Source organism: Colobus angolensis, unplaced genomic scaffold (genome assembly GCF_000951035.1).
Source record: "Colobus angolensis palliatus isolate OR3802 unplaced genomic scaffold, Cang.pa_1.0 Scaffold23, whole genome shotgun sequence".
NCBI lineage: Eukaryota > Metazoa > Chordata > Mammalia > Primates > Cercopithecidae > Colobus > Colobus angolensis.
The window spans coordinates 10,104,905-10,114,448 of NW_012115488.1; the positions used below are offsets into that span (position 1 = coordinate 10,104,905).

Sequence of the window (9,544 nt, forward strand, 5' to 3'; positions counted from 1 at the left end):
CAGCCTCCCGAGTAGCTGGGATTACAGGTGCCCACCACCACACCTGACTAGTTTTCATATTTTAAGTAGAGACGGGGGTTTCACCATGTTGGCCAGGCTGGTCCCGAACTCCTGACCTCAGGTAATCCGCCCACCTCGGCCTCCCAAAGTGCTGGGATTACAGGCATGAGCCATTGCGCCTGGCCAGTTTCAGTAATTCTTGATAAGTACTTGTAGCCTAAGCTAAGTAATGCTTTCCTTCTTCAGAGTTGCACAGGTAGAAATAACTAATCATCTCATACTTTAGTACGTGGCTGTTCCTAAGCATTGTTTTCATATAGCTGCGTGGTTGAATGGGTTATGATAAAAGTAAAAACCAAAGTGAGATTAGAGTTACATAAACAAGATCAGTTTGCTGCCTTCCCTAGGGGTCAAGTCTACCAGATGAAGGTTTAAGTAATAGCCCCCAACCTGCGGAAGATGTTGAAATACTTTTCTTTCTCATTGCTGGATTATAGCTTTGTTTATATAGCATTTTTTCAAGATCTATGGAACATTTTGATGTGTTAGACATTTAAGAACTCTGTTTGTTATACAAACCATTAAAACCAAACCAAACCAAACCAAAACAAACCTTTCCTCCAGTGTGAAAATAGGTTTATTTTCAAGGTTTCTTTTTGGTTTTCCTTCTAAAATGCCCCTCTCCTTTTTCTCTGTCTGCACCCTAATCTAGGTCCCCATAACTTTCAGGGTTACATCAGGGTCATTTTGAAAGTTCTTACTTCTTCTAGATTCCTTCTTCCAACTCCATCCCCCAATTCTAGGCAGCTTTCTACTTAAAGATGTACAGTAGTTATTCATTGCCAACTGGATGAAATTATTAATCTCAATTTGGACTTTCCATTTCAGGTCAGCTATTCACAGAAGCTGGCTTGTGACAAAGTTTTTGCTGGTCCACAGTAACATGATAAAGTTAGGGATGTATAAAGCTAAAATTATTCATAATTAAAATTTCAATATTATTTTAGCTTTTTGTGATAAAATATTCTTCATAAAATTGAGTTGATAGTTGATGGAAGAATTTTAAAAAAATCTTCCTTGGGAAAAGTGAGTTGACTCTCTCTCTCTCTCTCTGAAAATGTTTGCTGGTCTGGGAAATTTAGTGAAGATTTTGTAAAATTCTTCCTTAACAGCCTCATTTATTCCTATCTCTCTGTTTTTTCTAATGTCCTCCAGCTACTTAAATACAAATGCTGTACTTCTGGTGACACCCAGATAAAATCTCCTTGCTTTCAGTTAGTCTTTAACTAACACCTTATGCTTCCTCACTCATCTGCTTTAGCACATACGAGAATATTTGTCAAAATTTCTGGCATTGGTTGTCACCAGAATTTTTGTTTTTCATATATGTCTTTTCTCTCCAGTTTTAATATCTGTAAAAAGAAGAACTTTTTACATTTTCTTTAATCTTTTACCCTACATAGATTGAAAATACAAAGAAGATTTGGTAAGGACATAGAAACTCTTATAAAATGTTTTATATCATAGTATCCCCAAAACATTGCTATATATGGGTATAATGATTTAATATTTATGAATTATAGTGAATCTTCATCATCTATTTCCAGCTTTCTACTTTCCAGGTCCACTGGTGTTTGGTGTACCCATGTGACTAGTTTGTCCAAAGAGATGTGAGAGAAAGTGATGTGTCGCTTCCAGATGGAAGCTTTTTGGGCAAGTGTAAATTTTCTAGCTCTTTTCTTTTGTGCTATAGAAATTAGGAATATTCCAGTTGACTGACACCTTAGTTGGGTCCCTAGAGTGAGTTTGATGTGGAGGAGCCTGAAATGACCTGCAGTGAAGTTGGAGTGTGAGCAAGAAACAAACCTTTGTTTTTTAATTTTCTGAGGTTTTGGAAGTTGTAGATTATAACTGCATAACCTATCAATATTGATAAAAGTTTCCATTCTTAGTGAAAATTTCGAATATTCTTTTTTGATTATTTCCAACTTACTAATTTAAAATGTCAGATATCTATACTTTCAGTATATTCTATATCCTACATTTAAAAATAAAAAATAGAATGTTGAAAACTAAATCATTTCAATGAGATGATAACTCAAAATCTTATAGTATCGTCCAGAAACATGTAGAACAGATTTAAAAATACACAGTACTGAAATTGGCAGGTTGAAAAGAAGACACATATGAAAGGTAACTTCTTTGGAAAGAAACAGCTATGCACAGTACTTAAGAATGAAATTTCCATGTCTCATTAATACCTCTGAAACAGTTTTACTTTCTATCCCAAACTTTAATGATCCTAGAAAGCTGGTTTGAATCCGTTTTTACAGGGTTGTTTTGAATTTAAAATAACTAAAATTTGAGAGCTGGGAGAAATTATATTTAACACTTTTTTGTCATTCATGGTTTAATGTTTAATGAATAAGTTCTTCACTAAACTTACGTTGTGAGGGTCTGGTGGTGAAAAGTACTTTTTCAACTGGATATATTAGAATGAGAACAGCAAAGCAAGAATCTGGTAGGGTCACATAAAGGAGTCGTAATCTGTGGGAAATTATTTTGTATGATTCTTCAAGATGACTGTACATATAAGCATAAAAGTCAATAAACAAGTGCCTAACCTTTAGCTCTAAATTAACTTTTGAGCGCTTTGAATGCCTGGCACAAAAATATTTGGAGGTTTGGCGCCATCTGGTGGCCAGATATCAACTTTTCAGATTCTCTTTTAAGACTTAAATGAATTATTCTGCACTTTCCAATAAACACTATTAATAAATAAAATTATTTAAAATTTTGATTTCAAGAACTTGAGAACAAAAATCAAAGACAGATTTCTGTTATGTTACCTATTGTTATATGACAGAATTTCAGTCTTGAGTGGGTTCTTTTATACTTGTATTTTATTTATGAAAACATTAGACACATAAATCTGCTATCTTTTTCTTAATACAAGAGAAGATTCTTTCCCCAAAAGAAATCAGACTAGTTCAATAAAATCTAAATTTATTTTTTCACAATTCTATAAAAGATTGAGCTCGGGGTGTGTGAGTGTATGAATATCAGAATTTATTTTAAAAATGCAAGAGGGAGAGGGGGAAGGAGCTGGTAGTGACATTGTTAATTGTCTGCTTTGCAATAGCAAAGACTTGGAACCAACCCAAATGGCTATCAATAATAGACTGGATTAGGAAAATGTGGTACATATACACCATGGAATACTATGCAGCCATAAAAAAGGATGAGTTCATGTCCTTTGTAGGGACATGGAAGAAGCTGGAAACCATCATTCTGAGCAAACTGTCACAAGGACAGAAAACCAAACACCACATGCTCTCACTCATAAGTGGGAATTGAGCAATGAGAACACTTGGACACAGGGAGGGGAACATCACACACTGGGGCTTCTCGTGGGGTGTGGGGGAAGGGGGAGGGATAGCATTAGGAGATATACCTAATGTAAATGACGAGTTAATGGGTGCAGCACACCAGCATGGCACATGTATACATATGTAACAAACCTGAATGTTGTGCACATGTACCCTAGAACTTAAAGTATAATAACAATAAAAAAAATGGTCTGCTTTGTACTCAGGGCTGGGCTGGATGCTTTCAGTGGATGGTCTCAATGAACCATCTTTCCAATGGGAAGTGTTGTCCCAGCTTTACTGCTGGACAAGTGTCTAAGAGGTTAAGGACATAATGCTCAAGTTTCGTGAGAAAGCTGTTTATTTTAGCAGAATGATTGCAATTGCTCATATTAAGCTACGACAGAAAACTGGATTAACACTTCTTTTAGTCTTTTTTTTTCCAGCTTTTCAAGATAAAAGTTTCCTATGTCTCCTGATAAAAGTGCTTCTGTGATTGTTGCTCTGCATTAAGTTGTATACTTCCTTGTTCTTTCCTTAGAGCTTCCTTTCACAATCCAGAAAGCAACTCGGTGGGGCACAGCATGGGGTAAACAAAATGCCAAGGGAGGGAAGAGTTCATATTGGTGGAATTTTTTAGTTACCTCTCTAGAAACTAGTGGAAACTTCTTTGCTTCTCTTCTTTTTACTGACGATTTTAAAAAATAAATTATTTTATTTTACATTCGGGGGTACATGTGTATGTTTGTTATATTGGCATATTTTGTAGTGGTGGGGATTGGACTTCTAGTGTATCCATTATCCAAATAGCGAACATTGTACCTGATAGGTAACTTTTCAATCCTTGCTCCCCTCCCACCCTCCTTCCTTTTGGAGCCCCCAGTGTCTATTATTTCCATCTTTTTGTCCATGTGTACCCATTGTTTAGCTCTCACTTATAAGTCAGAACATGTGGTATTTGGTTTTCTGTTTTCTGAGATAATTCACTTAGGAGAATGGCCTCCAGCTCCATTTATGTTGCTGCAAAGGACAAAATTTCATTCTTTATGGCTGCTTTTAAGTCATTTTTTTTTCTTTTGTAGTGACTCACTTTTATCATTGTTAATTAGATTAAGTGGGTCTTTGGTTTAATTCTATTTTTCGGGTAATGTAAACCACAAGATTGCTTGTGTTCTGTGCGACTACACTTTTGTTCATTGCTGTATCTTCAGTGTCCAAAAGAAGCATTATACATATAGGTAGCAGACATTCAATGGGTTTCAACAGAAAGACACATATATACACACACACACACACACACACACAAAGAGAGAGATAGAGAGAGTGCACAAGACAGCAACAGGGAAGGAAGCAAAGGAAAGGAGGGAGAAAGGCAGAAGGGGAGAGGGGCTGCTTGGCAAAGGTGCAGTAGGAAGTTTCACCTACAGCACTGGGTATTGTGGAAGTCAAAGGGAGGAAAGTTAATATCTACTGGAGGCTGTTGTGTGTCATTCACTGTTAACCACTTTATAACTGCAATTTCATTAATCCCAAAACCAACCAAGGAGTTGGTTATTATTGTTTCCCTTTTCACAGATGAGAAAATTGAGCTCACTGTTCTTAAGTGATTTACCGAAGGTCATACAGCTCACAAGTGGCACAGTCAAGATTTAAATTTTTGTCTCTCTGACTTATGACTTACATTTTAAATGAGGTTTCATTTATTCATTCAGCAAATATTCATTGAACAATGTAGCACTCTTTTCCGATAATGTCAGACCCTGCAATCCTATAGGCTAAATATTCTCCTAAAGTATTCCTATAGGCTAAGTACTCTCCCAAAGGATTTCTTCAGTCAAAATCTCTCCTCTGAACTCTAGATTCATATACCTACATGCCTTTTTGACATTCCCACTTGGGCTTTTGTACATACCTCAAGCTAATACCAGTCAAATTTTAGATTATAGACCCAAACTTGTTTTTTCCTCAGTCTCCATTTTCTCTGCAAATTTCACGTAACCATCAATCCTTTATAATCAGAAAATTGGGAGTCAGCCCAATTATTTTCTGGGAGTCAGCCCAGAAAATTGGGAGTAAGCCCTCTTATTTTTTTAACTCTCTAATTGTATCTTCATGTTCTCAGGGCTTTACATGACTTGCACCTGCTTCCGTCTCTGACCCAATTTCCATTCTGCCTTATATCTGTTGGTCATGCTGGCAGTTTTGAAAGCAGATCAAGTTCTTTCTCACAAAAGGATTTTGCACTTGCTATCATCTTTTTTAATGCTTTCTCTATCTTTCCTCTCAGGTCTCAGCTGAAATGAAACGTCCTCAGAAAAATTTGTTTCTGGCAAACTATAACTCAAAAGAAAAATAAAAAATTTCTAAGACCTTTGTTACTCTCTTTATCATAGCATTGTATTCATTTTCTTCTTAGTACTTAGAAACGTCTATAATTGTTTTACTTCTTTGTTTACTCATTAAATGTCTGTATCCTTTATATACTGTAGGTCCTATGAATTCATCAAATTTATCTAGTATGTGTTTTTTTTTTTTTTTTTTTTTTGTGGTAAGCCTGTGGCTTGGCACTGGGCTTGGATATATAGAAAATATTTGAGAAATATTGGTTTAATCAACAAATATTTTTCAGCAGAATGTCTTGAAGCCTATCTGTGTATTCAGAATGCTTGCTCTAAGGCACATAATTATATCTATTTTACAAACAGGAAGGTTTTTGTGTCTATCTCCAGCATCTAGCAAGGAGCTTTTTGCATAGTTGGTGTTCAATGACTATTCTATAAATGAATGATGATCAGAGAGGTTAGGTTGGTCCCCAACAATACTGAGCTTAGATTCTTTGTTACTCTGACCCTTTTACCTGCTATAGTGTGGGCATAATGGGAAGCTTTGAGGAGAAGACTTTATATTCTTCTGTAATCTACAGCATTTCTTCCTTTCACCCTGGAAGCCAATTCCGAGTAAATTCCAATCACAATCTATACCTTTTTTTTCTTTTTTCTTTTTTTTTTTTTTTAGAGACAGGGTCCCACTCTGTTTTCTAGGCTGGAGTGCAGTGGCATGATCATAGCTCACTGTAGCCTCAAACTCCTGAGTGCAAGCAATCCTGCCTCAGCCTCCTGAGTAGCTAGGATTACAGGTATGTGGCTTCATACCCAGCTAATTTTTTGTTTTGTTTTGTTTTTTGTAGAGATGGGGACTCACTATGTTCCCCAGGCTGATCTCGAATACCTGCCTTCAAGTCATCTTCCCGCCTTGGCTCCTCAAAGTGTTGGGATTACTGGCATGGTCCACCCCGCCTGACCCAAGTAAATTTACAATTTAAAGAAAAGTAGTCTGGGTGCAATGGCTCCTAGTAATCTGGGAGGCTGAGACAGGAGGATTGCTTGAAGCCAGGAGTTAGGGACCAGCCTGGGCAACATAGCAAGATCCCCATCTCAAAAATAAATAAATAAATAGAATAAGGAAAAAAATGTGTTTGTTATGCAAACAGCCCAAGACAAAGAAGCCCCAGCTTCCAACCAGTTCACTGATATCCCTTTATAAAATGACATTCTGTAGTTGCCTTTTCTTTTACTGTTCCTTGCAGAGCAGGGCTACCGTATAGGCAGTGTGCCCAGTGTAGTCTGCAGTTGCCTTTTAAGATTCCATTACTTAAACTTCATAGTTAATTTAAGTATGCAAATTAACACAGTGCACTTAAAAACTTTGTGATGTAGTCGTTCAGTTCTTTTTTTTTGAGACTGAATCTCGCTCTATCACCTAGGCTGGAGTGCAGTAGCATGATCGTGGCTCATTGCAACCTCCACCTCGGGGATTCAAGCAATTCTTGTGCCTCAGCCTCCTGAGTAGTAGATCACAGGCACCTACCACCATGCCCAGCTAATTTTTTGTATTTTTAGTAGAGATGGGGTTTCACCATGTTGGCCAGGCTTGTCTTGAACTCCTGACCTCAAGTGATCTGCCTGCTTCCCAAAATGTTGGGATTACAGGCGTGAGCCACCATGCCCGGCCTCATTTTTGTTTTAGTAGTCATCAGATATAAGATTACTCTACCTTAAAAGAACAAGTTAATGAGATGAACTCTATCAGCTTTTAAATCAGTCTGAGATAATTTGTACCAGTTGGATTTTCATATATACATTCATTTCATTTAATAATTCATTAGTAACTCCAGCATACAGCAGTGAACCAACATGAAAATAAATTACTTTTTGAAGCGCTAGGGCTATTTTGTGTTCAATTGGTTATTAAATGTTCTCATGTGATATTCTTGCAAATTGAATGTCATCTCCCTTGAGATTTTATAAGTGCTTGGTAAATATCTTCATAGTCTAAAACAGGGATTGGCAAACTGTGGCCTGAAGGCTAAATACAGTCTGTTTTTGCATGGCTGCAAACTAAGAATAGTGTTTGCATTTTTAAATGGTTGAAAAAATCAAAAGAAGAATAACATTTCATAACACATGAAAATTCTATGAAATTCAAATCTGTATCTGTAAATAAAGTGTTGTTGAGACACAGCCGTACTCATTTATGTATCATCTGTGGCTGCTTTTGTGCTGTAACTCCACAGTTGCATAGCTGTGACAGAGATTGTAATGGCCTGCAAAGCCTAACATATTTACTCTCTTGTCCTTTATAGAAAATGTTTGCTGACCCCTCCTCTGAAATATCTCATATCAGACTCCTACCCTTGTAATGCAGTGGTTTTGCTACTGCCTTAGGGCTTTCTTCTGGTCTTAGCACCCTGCCTGTGTTCCCAGCAGGTGGGAAGGGTCCATGAATCAACACTTCTAGGGAGCAGCCCTCAAACAATGAGAGCCAATGGATAAATGCCCCAGCTCTCTTGCCCCTAGGTTGGGCATGTTCTACACCAACTCCCAGTCTCCCACAGTGGTAACTGCTTTGATAAAACACACTTCACTGACTTCCCACTTTACCAGTGTCTCCTGAGATCTCCTCCCAAATCAACAACTTGCAGGGGAATCTTGGTTGCAGAGTGTGCTGCTAGGGGAAATCCAAACTAAGACAAATGTGGATTATTCTCATGTATATTATTTATGGTGTCACTTTGATGTATAAGTTACTCAGGTGTGATGAAAAATTTATAACCAAACATTTGGGCCATTTTTTTCTTACTACTAAAGGAAAGAGAGATTTTATTAATTGATAGTTTTATTTTGTATGACATTTATTGGCCAAATTTATCCTGAAAGATGCAGTTTGATAATTTTCTCATATTTTGAACATTAATGCCTATTCCAGGAGAGTGATTCTTGAAGTATTGAATTAATCTTTCATATTGCAAAGTCTTTCTTTCATCTTTTGTAAAATTTATATTTTCTTGTTTTATAGTAATAAAATTTTCTGCTACCTCCACAGAAAACTTCTGTTCAAATTTTATTTTGCATCAATAATAGATGGAAGCAAACCTATCTAAGAGGCAGTCAAGGTAATTTTTTTCATATGATGATTAGCAATAGGTTCAGAATGTTTAAAAAGAAGTATTTCAGAATCTCTGGAAATGTTTATATTTTTTCTTTTTATATTCCTCATTTCCCCTGCATAGTGGTTAAAATCAGTTCAATAGCATCAGACTACACCTCTGCCATTTATCCTTTGTTTGAGACTGCATAGGTGTCCATACTTCGAATATAACTTTGATATTATTACTTAAGTTACATCACATATTTTATCCATTTGCTTAGTGAACCTAATACTTGATGTCCCTTGACCATTACAAGGAGTAGAACAGATAATTTAAGAGATTTCATTGAAAAAACCCTGAGGAATAAAATATTTGATTTATTTTGACCACATTAATGTTTTATTGTTTAAACTAATAAATAGACTACCTCAGATTACTATCAGATTTCTAAGTTTTTACCTTTTTTTGGTGTATGGGGATGTAGCATATTGTTTAAAAACTTTGGAGGACAGGTTCAGTGCCTCACACTTGTAATCCCAACACTTTGGGAGGCCAAGGTGGGAGGATCACTTGAGCCCAGGAGTTCGAGACCAGCCTGAGAAATATAGTGAGACTCCCATCTTTACAAAAAAAACAAACAAACAAAGAAAAAAAAAACACACACAAAAATACTTAGCCGGGTGTGGTGGTGCATGCCTGTAGTCCCAGCTACTCAGGAGGCTGGGATGAAAGGATCACTTGAACCTGG

General features: G+C 36.7%; 1 long non-coding RNA gene across 1 annotated transcript in view; it reads left to right on the plus strand.

Annotated features, from left to right (window-relative positions):
* Positions 1-3,590, plus strand: part of LOC105513401 — a 41,166-nt gene extending 37,576 nt beyond the window's left edge. The window contains exons 2-3 of the long non-coding RNA XR_001002019.1: positions 1,608-1,670; positions 1,754-3,590. This is a non-coding gene — a long non-coding RNA (uncharacterized LOC105513401). The remainder of the gene's footprint in view (positions 1-1,607; positions 1,671-1,753) is intronic.
* The last annotated feature ends 5,954 nt before the right edge of the window (positions 3,591-9,544 follow it).